Source organism: Pongo abelii, chromosome 7, assembly GCF_028885655.2.
Source record: "Pongo abelii isolate AG06213 chromosome 7, NHGRI_mPonAbe1-v2.0_pri, whole genome shotgun sequence".
Classification (NCBI taxonomy): Eukaryota; Metazoa; Chordata; class Mammalia; order Primates; family Hominidae; genus Pongo; species Pongo abelii.
In genome coordinates, this window is record NC_071992.2 from 8,810,696 (window position 1) to 8,823,245 (window position 12,550).

At 47.5% G+C, this 12,550-nt stretch overlaps 1 protein-coding gene and 1 pseudogene across 1 annotated transcript in view; both read right to left on the bottom strand.

The window, feature by feature from the left end:
• The window catches only part of LOC134761888 (chitobiosyldiphosphodolichol beta-mannosyltransferase-like), a 966,630-nt gene that overhangs the window by 927,051 nt on the left and 27,029 nt on the right, over window positions 1-12,550 (bottom strand). The gene's annotated exons all lie outside the window — the stretch shown is intronic.
• LOC129047687 (small ribosomal subunit protein eS24-like) overlaps window positions 1-12,550 on the bottom strand; it is a 106,176-nt pseudogene that overhangs the window by 86,143 nt on the left and 7,483 nt on the right.

The following is a 12,550-nucleotide window of genomic DNA, read 5'->3' on the forward strand; positions in this document are numbered from 1 at the left end:
GAACCCACGGCCCCGGTCAGCTTGCCTCAGCATAGCACTTCAGCTGGCCCCCAGTGCCTTTTGGGAACACATCTGCATTGCCAGGCAGGGCTGTGGGAGGGCCGCCTGCCTCCTGCCCATCACAGGAAAAACTTACCCTTGTCCCGCGTCCCTTCCAGGCAGCCTGTGTGGAGATTGCTGCATTAACCTTTAATATGGCTGAAATGTTTTCCTTCAATGACAGTAATGCTGCCAGAACCCATCAAGATACCCAGGAACTGATGTGCTTTGGCAGATGATGCTGGAAAGATGGGATTCCCGGCAGCCTTTGCATCCCTTGCTCACAGCCAATGAATGTCTCCACCTTCCAGCAGGGCTTCTCTCACGGTCAGGGAAGAAAGAGAGAGAGTCCAACTGGAGCAGGCTCGAATTTTAAATGAGTGTCCCCGATAATTTAACATGATCGATGGCTGAGGTATTTCACCAAGTTCAGGAGTCCCAGCTCTCAGAGAGAGGCAGCCAGCCATGACTGTAAGACCTGGGCAAACCGTACAAACCAGACGGCAGGTCTCACTCCTCCCCAGAGAGCTCCAGAGAGTAACAAAGAGTGAAACAGCAGAGGGATGGTCTGGGTGGGGTCATCGTGGCTGGCAAGGGTCTGTGACAGCACCTTGTTAGGCTACCCCTAAGAGGAAATTTGGAAAGAGGGTGGGAGGGCAACTCTTAGTGCAAGCCAAGTCTCCTGGAAAATAACTTTCAAACTTTGGAGGATTGTGAGCAAGATGGGACCAGCAACTTCTACCTAAAAGAATGTTAATGCCAAGATAACTCATCCTAATATTGGTCCAAGCTAGGTCTTTATTATGTATCATAAAGGCTCTGAGAATAACAATCTAACCTCCAAAAGGGCTGGGGCTTTGAAGAATCTCAGGCAACTCGCTTCCTTCTGCTCAGTGACTCCCCTGGAGCACAGCAAAGCAAGGAAACACTTAGAGCCAAGCTTGAGTTCCGAATTTCAAATACAGGGAGTCCATCTCTTTCTACCCAGTTGTTCCCTAGATGAGTAACTAACTCCTTCCCCTTAACTGCACATACTTCCTACCAAAGCACAAGCACGATGGGCTGTCCATGAACCTCCCCCAAACATGTGCACCTTGTGACATAAATTCTGTCACCCAAAGAGACCAGACAAAATGCAAAACCAAAGTGGAGCCTTTCCTTGATTTATAGGTTCTAAAGAGTTTTGGACTCTCTACAAAACCCAAGAGTTAGGAATTGCCTGTAAGAAGCACCAGACCTTGTTTTAAAGAGGCAATTTAAGAACAATAGCCATGCTGATGCCACACTACGCTAAGGGAGAATAATGAACCTAATAAAACTAGCGATTTTCCAATTGCTTTTGCTGCTGGAAACACTGATTATGCTATTTAAAGGGTAGAATAGTAAATACCCACTGTTTTGCATCCAATTAAGTGTTCAGGTTATTTCTCAGAAGTATTTGTGGAAAATAGCACTTCTGATAATCATGGGTCCCAAATAAACAGAGTCAAGTGTGGTGTGCTACAAGTGTGAGTTTGTGTGTGTGTGTGCGTGCACATGTGTCTTTCTGGAGCTCATTTTATGGAGATCCCGCGTAGCTCCCCAAATTCCTATGAGACCAAATAAGAAAAATCACAGTTTCCTAAGACTATAGCTTGAGATATCTTTGGAAAATGTGTGTATTGAGAACACAGCATACGGAAACTATTTCGCGTTGACAATATCTGTGATTTGACATTGCAAACATCAGAAATACAACTGGTTCTTCAGAGCCACCTAAGTCCCTCATAATGGCAATATTAGCTTCTTCTAAATAATAAATTAGCCAGTCAAACTGTGTTCTGCAGCATGTTAGAAGTTTCATCCTTCTAGTCGATGTCACATTTCAAGGCAAAATCATTTTATATGTAAGTTAAATAAAGTGCTGTCACTAAAAATTGAGAATTATGTCTAATGCCAATCAGAACTGGAATAAATAAGTATTAGAGGATTTGCAAGTTAAAGCAACCATAGAAATGCTGTTATCAGGAAGGAAAATGTATTACCTGCAGAGGTTACAGATAAGGTGCTAGAACCCAGAAGAGAAAGATTCTCTGTAAATATTTCCATTAAGTTAACCAAGAGTGGCTGGGTACGGTGGCTCATGCCTGTAGCCCCAGGACTTTGGGAGGCCAAAGTGGGTGGATCATGAGGTCAGGAGTTTGAGATCAGCCTGGCCAACATGGTGAAACCCTGTCTCTATTAAAAATACAAAAAATTAGCCTGGCCTGGTGGCGTGCACCTGTAATTCCAGCTACATGGGAGGCTGAGGCAGCAGAATTTCTTTAATCCAGAAGGCAGAGGTTGTAGCGAGCTAAGATCACACTATTGCACTCCACCTGGTGACAGACCATGGCTCCGTTTTGAAAAAAAAAAAAAAAAAAGAAAGAAAGTTAATCAGGAATGAGAATAGGATGAGTTTTTCACCCACAAAAGGAGAGGAGATTCATGCATTCTTTCAACAAGCATTCCATCAATAGTGAGCACCTGCTCTGAGCTAGGCCCGTTCTAGGTCCCAGGAAATGGGTAACCAACCACACATGACCCCTGATTTGGAGCTCACATTTTAGAGCAGCTAAATGGACAGTAAACAAGTAAGCAAATTAAGATCATCTTAAATTGGGGGATGTTCTTTAGAGAAGCACTTCCACAAAGCTGAATCGCATCATAGACTAGACTATGACTGCCAGGCGGTAGGGAACGTAATATCCCACCTGCCTGTGGATAGCAGAGCTTCTGAGGCCTTGCGAAGTATTTAGTACTAAGATTTCTGTCTTAGGTCACGTTCCCTAAAAGCAGAGCCTGAGGCAGGGATTGAGTGCATGTAATTCATTCAGGAAGAACCCTCAGGAGATAGGAGTAAGGAAAACAGGACATGGCAGGGAAGGAGCTAAGTGAGATGTGGGCTCAGCTGGAGACGGGCTCCAGTCCGATCTCACAGGGAGCTCCAGAGGATGAACTGCACCACCATGTTATCCCAGCCTAAGGTCTTTTGTTCTCCTGTATCAGCCAGTCCCTGGCCAAAGGCTGCAGACTCTCTCGGGGCCCCAGCAGACTGGAGGAGAAGGGGCATGGTCTGCAGTCTACTCTTGTGCACACCCACCCACCTCTTCCCCAGCTGACACTGCTGGAGGAGAGGGAAGAGACGTCATCTCCTCCTATGGCAACATGTGGGATGGCAATGGCCCTTTTCCTGTTGGGTGTAATCTGCTGCCATCTCTTGCTGTCTGCAGCCTGACACAGAAGGGTGAAGGTCACCAGGTTCCACTGACAGGGGTCTTTGTCTCAAGCAGCGACCCTAGGAACACGGCTCCCTTGCACGATTCAGTCACATTTCATGACTGTTTGCAACACATCCCATGCCTCTGATGGAAGGAACACAATGCCCAATGCTGCAGCCATTTCTGCCAGACTGGGGTCCCTGATCTCAATTTCCCTCTGCAGTCCCCAACTCTGGGGTCTGAAGACACATTTCAGATCCCTCCTTAGTAACTCCCAGGAGGCAGAAGCCAGAGGAAATAATCCTTGCCCCAAAGCACTTGAGCATGTCACCTCACTGCATGTTCTTTCTCCCTCTCCAGGAAAAATCAAGCTTGTTGAATACTTACCAATGTGCCCACATGCATTTAGTCCCCACAATCACTTCATGGGGCAGCATTATCATCCCCAAGTTACAGACGAGGAAACTGAGGAGAGCATTTATATAACATGCATCTAAGTGGTGGACAAAGGATCTAACCAGGCAGTGCGGCACCAGAGCACACTTTTTTGTTCTTTAGGGAGATGGGGTCTCTCTCTGTCCCTCAAACTGGAGTGCAGTGGCCTGATCATAGCTCACTGCAGCCTTGAACTCCCAGGCTCCAGCAATCTTCCCACCTCAGCCTCCCGAGTAGCTGGGACTACAGGCATTCACCACCAACCCAGCTAATTTTTAAAAAACATTTTTCTAGAAATAGGGTCTGATCCCAAACTCCTGACTTCAAGCGATCCTCCTGTCTCAGCCTCCCAAAGTGCTGGGATTACAGTCATGAGCCCCCGCGCCCAGCCCAGAGCACACTTTTTTTTTTTTTTTGAGACGTGGTCTCACTCTGTCGCCCAGGCTGGAGTGCAGTGGCAAGATCTCGGCCCAGAGCACACTTTTAACCACCATATCATTCTACCTCTGGGTAAGTTAGTCAAGCTCTGCAGCTGATCAGATGTCTGTAGAGAGAAGGAGACATCAGTCTCCCCTTCTTCCAAACACCCCCAAATTTTACAAGTGATTTTCTCAGATCCTTCAGCATCAGGAATGGGGATGAGCAGGGCAGCCTGTCCCCTTCCCAACAGCCCAGCAGATATCCCAAGATTACATCTCATTGGCTCTGACTAGGACATGAGCCCAAAGCTGAACCAGTTGCTGTAGCCATGGCATGCAGCATCCTCGGTCCTCTGGCCAGGCCAGAGCCACATCCCACCTCTGGATCCTCGGGTTGAGTCAATACATCTTGAACCAGGCGCAGATTGAAGCTCAAGGGGGAGTCAGAGTAATGTGACCCAGCCCACCAGGAAGTTGGTGCTGAGCAGGCAAGCATTCATCACCCACTGCACACACCAGGGAAGGCCTGTGGTGGCTTAGTCCCACTTGCAGGCAAAGAAAAGAGTGCCTGCTCCGTGCCAAAATGTGATGCCCAACACTGTATCTTAAAGCTAGCTGGCCTTGCAATCCCAGCTACTTGGGAGGCCGAGGCAGGAGAATCACTTAAATTCAGGAGGCGGAGGTTGCCGTGAGCCAAGATCATGCCATTGCACTCCAGCCTGGATGACAAGAGAGAGATTCTGTGTCAACAAATAAAGAAACAAACAAACAAACCAAAAAAAAGCTAGCCTGCTTAATCCTCACAAAGATGCCATCTACTTTTTGGCATTCTACAGGTAGAAACACTGAGACACTGGGAGATTTTAAAACTCACCACCTGCCGGGTGCGGTGTCTCACGCCTGTAATCCCAGCACTTTAAGAGACTGAGGCAGGAGAATTACTTGAACCCAGGAGTTCAGGACCAGCCTGGGCAAAATAGCAAGACCTCATCTCTACAAATATTAAAAAAAAAAAAATTAGGGCTAGGCGCCGTGGCTCACACATGTAATCTCAGCACTTTGGGAGGCCAGGGCAGGTGGATCACTTCAGCTCAGGGGTTTGAAACCAGCCTGGCCAACACGACAAAACTCTATCTCCACTAAAAATACAAAACTTAGCTGGGCACAGTGGCACGTGTCTATAATCCCAGCTACTTGGGAGGCTGAGGCATGAGAATTGCTTGAACCCAGGAGTCAGAGGTTGCAGTGAGCTGAGATCGTGCCACTGCATTCCAGCCTAGGCGACAGAGTGAGACCGTGTCTCCAAAAAAAAAAAAAAAAGGTATAGTGGCACATGCCTGTGGCCCCAGCTACTCAAGGGGCTGAGGTGGGAGGATCGCTTAAGCCCAGGAGTTCAAGGGTGCAATGAGCTATGATTGTACCAATGCACCACTATATATACATATATATACGTGTATATATATGTATATATATGTGTATACATAAGTATATATGTATATATGTGTATATATGTGTATATATGTGTATATATGTATATATGTATATATGTGTGTATATATATAAACATGTGTGTATATATATGTGTATACATATATGTATATATATTTGTGTTTATATGTATATAAAAAACACACATGCACAGATTCACCACCAACAACTCAGAAATTACTGTCTCCCTCTATTCAAAGGAATTATTTTTCATTTTGCCATCTCTGAAGTTGGAATACACCTTACAATCACTGGAACGTCACGGTCTCATTGGCAGCATTTTTCTGCTTAGTAGCCCATAAAATAATAGCACATCTTGTAACTAACAGTGTTGTAGATGCTGTGAGATCTTGGGGAAGCCTAGAATCCTAGCTCCACCCTGTCTGACTCCAAAGACCACATATTTTTTATGCTTTTGGACTGGGGCACAGATGTAGGCAACTCGAGCTTTGCTGATTGTGAGAAAGGTATGAGAAATGGCCCTGATGGAATTTTCTTCTTGTACTTGCAGCGGAACAAAGCGGCATCATTCCACTATTCCAGGGGAGGTGCTAAATACGAGGGTGAGGCTGTCAAGCTGTCCCTGGTGGAGTCCTACACTCACCCAAACAGCAATGAGACAGAGCGGAGGGAGAACATGGATACTATCATGAACTGGTTCACTAAGGAAGACTTTGACTTTGTGAAGCTGTACTACAAAGAGCCAGATAACGTGGGACATCAATTTGTGCCAGAGGCAGGGAACAGGAAGTTGATGATTCAGCAAATCGACAGGACCATCGGGTATCTGGTGGGAGCCACTGAGAAGCACAGCCTGCAGAGCACCTCAGCGTCATCATCACATGACACCATGGGATGACCACCGGGAAGAAGAGACCCAATGTCAAGAAGATCCCCTTGTCCAACTACATCAAGTTCAGGGACTTGGTCAAGTTTGATATTGTGGGCTACGGTGGCTTTGGGATGCCCCTGCCCAAACAGGGGCAAGAGGAAGGCCTTTACCAGGCAATGAAGAATGTGTACCCTCACCTCCACGTCTACAAGAAGGAGGAGTTTCCAGAACACTTCCATCTCTCTAAACATGACCGGGTTCTGCCAATCGTGATGTATGCCAACTCTGGTTACAGTATCAATGGGGTAAGATCATTCTAAAATGAATAAAGTCACCTTGGATCTAGGAGACAACCATTAGGGAAGGGTGGTTCTGCAAAAATCAAACATAAGTGTACAGCCGGGCACGGTGGCTCACGCCTATAATCCCAGTACTTTAGGAGGCCGAGGTAGGTGTATCACCTGAGGTCAGGAGTTTGAGACCAGCCTGGCCAACATGGTGAAACCCCATCTTTACTAAAAATACAAAAAATTAGCTGGGCCTGGTGGCGCGCATCTGTAGTTCCAGCTACTCTGGAGGATGAGGCAGGAGAACCGCTTGAATCTGGGAGGCAGAGGTTGCAGTGAGCCAAGATCATGCTACTGCACTCCAGTCTGGGCAACAGAGTGAGACCCTGTCTCAAAAAAATATAATATAATATAATATAATAAAACAAAACAAAACAAAATAAAATAAAATAAGTGCACACACTACGAGTTGTAGCCCACAGGGTCCTAAATGTTCCCCACCCCCCGCCCAACCAATGCTGCCCCAAATTACCATTATACAAGATTAATGACCAATTCAACTTGACAAGGCTGATTTAAAAATAAAAATAAGGCTGGCCATGGTGGTTCATGCCTGTAATCTCTGTGCTTTGGGAGGCCAAGACAGGAGGATTGCTTAAGGCCAGGAGTTCAAGACCAGCCCAGGCAACATAGGGAGACCCCATCTCTACAAAAAACAAACAAATAAATAAATAGCCAGACACGGCGATACATGCCTGTAGTCCCAGCTACACAGGAGGCTGAGGTGGCAGGATTTCTTGAGCCCAGGAGGTCAAGGCTGCAGTAAGCTGTGATTGCACCACTACACACCAGCTTGAGCAACAGAGCAAGACCCCGTCTCTAAAAAATAAATAAACAAATAATAAAAAATAAACACCAACTTCATTATTCAAAATCGAGCATAGCACTTCACTAAACATTGAATAGCAGTTCTTTCATTTTTGCCTTCCCAACAACCTTATAAAATACATGCTCCTAGTTCCACCATTTTAAAGAAGAAATCAAAACCTAGTGAGAAGTGACTTGAGATTAAAAATGTAAGGTTGGGCTGGGTGCAGTGGCTCACACCTGTAATCCTAGCACTTTAGAAGGCTAAGGTAGGGTAGATTGCTTCAGCCCAGGAGTTTGAGACCAGCCTAGGCAACACATTGAAACACCATCTCTACAAAAAATGCAAAAAAAAAATGTAGCTGGGCATAGTGGCACGTGCCTGTGGTCCCAGCAACTCAGGAGGCTGAGGTGGGAGAATTGCTTGAGCCCCGGGGGTGGTGAGGCTGCTGTGAGCCATGATCACGTCACTGTAAGACAGGAGGCAGGGCTTGACTCCGCAGGCAGGGCTTCGACACCAGACCAAATTGAAGACTAGCTAAAACAGGGCTGGGGCAGAAGAAGCTTTCCATCAGAGATGCCCACCAGTGTGCCATGTGAGTTTACTATTGCCATGGCAACACCCGGGGGTTACTGCCCCTTTCCATGGCAATGACCCAATGACTCAAAAGTTACTACCCATTTTCTAGAAATTCCTGCATAAATTGCCCTTTCATCTGCATGCAATTAAAAGTGGGTATAAATGTGATTGCAAACTCTCTGCCGCTACTCTCTGCCTCCAGGGTAGCCCTGCCCTACAGGAGCAGTCACAGGGCTATAACGCTGCCTCTTCAATAAAGCTGTTTTCTTCTACACCTCCGGCTTGCCCTTGAATTCTTTCCTGGACAAAGGCAAGAACTCTCACGTGCTATTGAGAGGTGACAGCATGCTGGCAGCCCTGGAGCTCACTCTCGGCACCTCCTCTGCCTGGGCTCCCACTTTGGCAGCACTTGAGGAGCCCTTCAGCCCACTGCTGTACTGTGGGAGCCCCTTCCTGGGCTGGCCGAGGCTGGAGCCGGCTCCCTCGGCTTGCCGGGAGGTGTAGAGGGAGAGGCGTGAGCGGGAACCAGGGCTGGGCACGGCGCTTTCGGGCCAGCGCGAGTTCCGGGTGGGCATGGGCTCGGTGGGCCCTGCACTCAGAGCGGCCAGCTGGCCCCGCCGGCCCTGCACAGTGACGGGCTTAGCACCTGGACCAGCAGCTGCTGTGCTCGATTTCTCACCGGGCCTTAGCTGCCTCCCCACAGAGCAGGGCTCGGGGCCTGCAGCTTGCCATGCCTGAACCTCCCCTCCACCCACGGTGGGATCCTGTGCAGCCCGAGCCTCCCCGATGAGCACCGCCCCCTGCTCCACAGCGCCCAGTCCCATCGACCACCCAAGGGCTGAGGAGTGCCCTACACAGCAGCGCGCGGCGTGGGACTGGCAGGCAGCTCCACCTGCCGCCCTGGTGCAGGATCCACTGGGTGAAGCCAGCTGGGCTCCTTAGTCTGGTGGGGACTTGGAGAACCTTTATGTCTAGCTAAGGGATTGGAAATACACCAATCAGCACTCTGTATCTAGCTCAAGGTTTGTAAACACACCAACCAGCACCCTGTGTCTAGCTCAGGGTTGGTGAATGCACCAATGGACACTCTGTATCTAGCTAATCTAGTAGGGACTAGGAGAACTTTTGTGTCTAGCTCACAGATTGTAAATGCACCAATCAGCACCCTGTCAAAATGGACCAATCAGCTCTCTGTAAAACAGACCAATCAGCAGGATGTGGGTGGGGCCAGATAAGAGAATAAAAGCAGGCTGCCCCAGCCATCAGTGGCAGCCCGCTGGGGTCCCTTTCCACACTGTGGAGGCTTTGTTCTTTTGCTCTTTGCAATAAGTCTTACTGTTGCTGACTCTTTGGGTCCACACTGTCTTTATGAGCTGTAACACTCACCTTGAAGGTCTGCAGCTTCACTCCTGAAGCCAGCGAGACTATGATCCCACCGGGAGAAGCAAACAACTCCAGACGCACCACCTTAAGAGCTGTAACACTCACCTTGAAGGTCTGCAGCTTCTCTCCTGAAGCCAGCGAGACCACGAACCCACCAGAAGGAAGAAACTCTGAACACATCCGAGCATCAGAAGGAAGAAACTCCGGACACGCCGCCTTCAAGAACTGCGACGCTCACCGCGAGGGTCCGCAGCTTCATTCTTGAAGTCAGTGAGACCAAGAACCCACCAGTTCCGAACACACTATGCTACACTTCGGGGCTCCCCTGCCCTGCATCAACTGCACTCTGGCCTGGGTGGCAGAGAGAGAGACCCTATCTTAAAAAAACAAAGAAATGTAAGGTTAAGTGCTGCCCCCAAGCCTGCATGGCCCATCATTATACAGAGTACACAAAGATCACCAAAATATTCACCACAAAGGACCCCCGCCACTGGTTGTCATTTGCCCATATCAAAAAATATGCAAGCCTGTTCATACAAAGACACACACAGATGCTCGTAGCAAAATTATTCATGACTGTCAAAAGGTGGCAACAACACAAATGCCTATCAACAACAGATGAATGGGCAAACAAGTACAGTCTACCCGTGTGATGGAACATTAATCAGCCAAAATATGGAATGAAGGGTGATTCATGCTACAACCTGGATACACCTTGAAACCATTAGGCTAAGTGAGAGAAGCCAGACAAATGTTAGATGATTCTATATATATATATATGCCCAGAATATGAAAATCCAAAGAAACAAAGTAGGTTAATGGTTACCAGGAGCCGGGGTGGGGATAGTCTGGGGAAAATAAGGGGTGACTGCTAATGGATACAGGGTTTCTTCTGGGGTAATTTAAATTTCTAAAATTGATGGTGGTGATGGCTGCACAACTCTGTGAATATATTAAAAACCACTGAATTATACACTTTATTTATTTAGAGACAGGGTTTGGCTCTGTTGCCGAGGCTGGAGTGCAGTGGTGCAATCTCAGCTCACTGCACCCTCCACCTCCTAGGCTCAAAGCATCCTCCCACTTCAGCCTCCTGAGTAGCTGGGACTACAGAAACACACCACCATGCCCTGCTAATTTTTTTGTATTTTTGGTCGAGGCACGGTTTTGCCATGTTGCTCAGGCTGGTCTCAAACTCTTGGGTTCAAGCGATCCTCCCACGTCGGCCTCCCAAAGTGCTGGGATTACAAGTGTGAGCCACCATGCCTGGCCAAATTGAACATTTTAAATGGGTAAATTGTATGGTATGTGAATTATCTTTCAGTAAAGCTGTTATTAAAAATCAGCTTTAAGGGCCAGGCATAAGGGCCATGCCTGTAATCCCAGCACTTTGAGAGGCCAAGGCAGGAGGATCACTTGAGCCCAGGAGGTCAAGACCAGTCTAGACAACATGGCAAAACCTGGTCTCTACAAAAAATTTAAAAATTAGGCTTGGCGTGGTGGCTCACGCCTGTAATCTCAGCACTTTGGGAGGCCGAGGTAGGTGGATCACTTGAGGTCAGGAGTTCAAGACCAGTCTGGCCAACATGGCGAATCCCTGCCGCTACAAAAAATATATTTTAAAAATTAGCCAGGCAAGGTGGTGGGTGTGGAGGCTGAGTCAAGAGAATCGCTTGAACCCGAGAGGTGGAGGTTACAGTGAGCCGAGATTACGCCACTGCACTCCAACCTGCTGGGCGACAGAGTGAAACTCCATTTCAAAAAAAAAAAATTATGAATTAGCCAGCAGTGGTGGCTCGTGTTTGTAGTCCCAGTTACTCAGGAGGCTAAAGTGGGAGGATTGCTTGAGCCCAGGAGGTTGAGGCTGCAGTGAGCCAAGATTGTATCACTGCACTCTGGCCTCAGCAACAGAACAAGACCATGTTTCACAATTTTAAAAACAATTAAAAAACAAGCCTAAAGAAAACACAAAAACCAATGCTAACTGTGAGACATAAATGAGGTGGTCTATTTTTTGTTAACTACCAACTAAAAATTCATGGCAGAAACAAAGTTTAAATGATGCTATAGCCGGGCGCCGTGGCTCACGCCAGTAACCCCAACACTTTGGGAGGCTGAGGCGGGTGGATCACCTGAGGTCAGAAGTTTGAGACCAGCCCGGTCAACATGGTGAAACCCCGTCTCTACTAAAAATACAAAAATTAGCAGGGCATGGTAGGGAGTGCCTATAATCCCAGCTACTTGAGAGGCTGAGGTAGGAGAATCGCTTGAACCCCGGGGGGACGGAGGTTGCACCGAGCCAAGATCACACCATTGCACTGCAGCCTGGGCGACAGAGCGAAAATCTGTCTCAAAAAATAAATAAATAATTAAATAAATGATGTTATAAACCTCATGTGAGGGAAGACTGCCCCAGGTACAGCTTGAAGAAGCTTGCTTTGAATAGGAGCCAAATGTGATAATTATGTTTGCAACTTGCTTCATGTTAGCTTGTTGCAACTCCAGAGTATAACAGGTATTAGAAAACTCATGGGGTTACTGTTTAATGTTGGTGGAAATATTCACATTAAAATACAACAGTTTATCACCTAAGGTATATTTTATGCCTCAAGTGGCCCGGAACACTGTGATTACTGCACACCAATCCCACGCCCATAGCTAAGGCCCTGCCAAGGAGAAATTCCACAGTCAGCTGGCCTATTTGTAAACCTGCTTTATGACGTTTTGTAACAGGATATCTTGACAGTAGCATGAGGAAATTTAGTGAGACAAGAACATTCCGCACTGACCACCCAGATAGTTTGAGGGAAGAGGATGCTGTGCTCAGTTTAATCTTCTGCTGAACTGACCATTAGGCATAAAATCCTTTGGGTCAATGCCTCTCCCTGAATCCACTTCTCAGATTCCTATCCACCGGCCTGCTTTGCAGTGCAGAGTAAAGTGGGCCTTCCTTGACTCTCTTCAGGGACCAATGTGCTTGA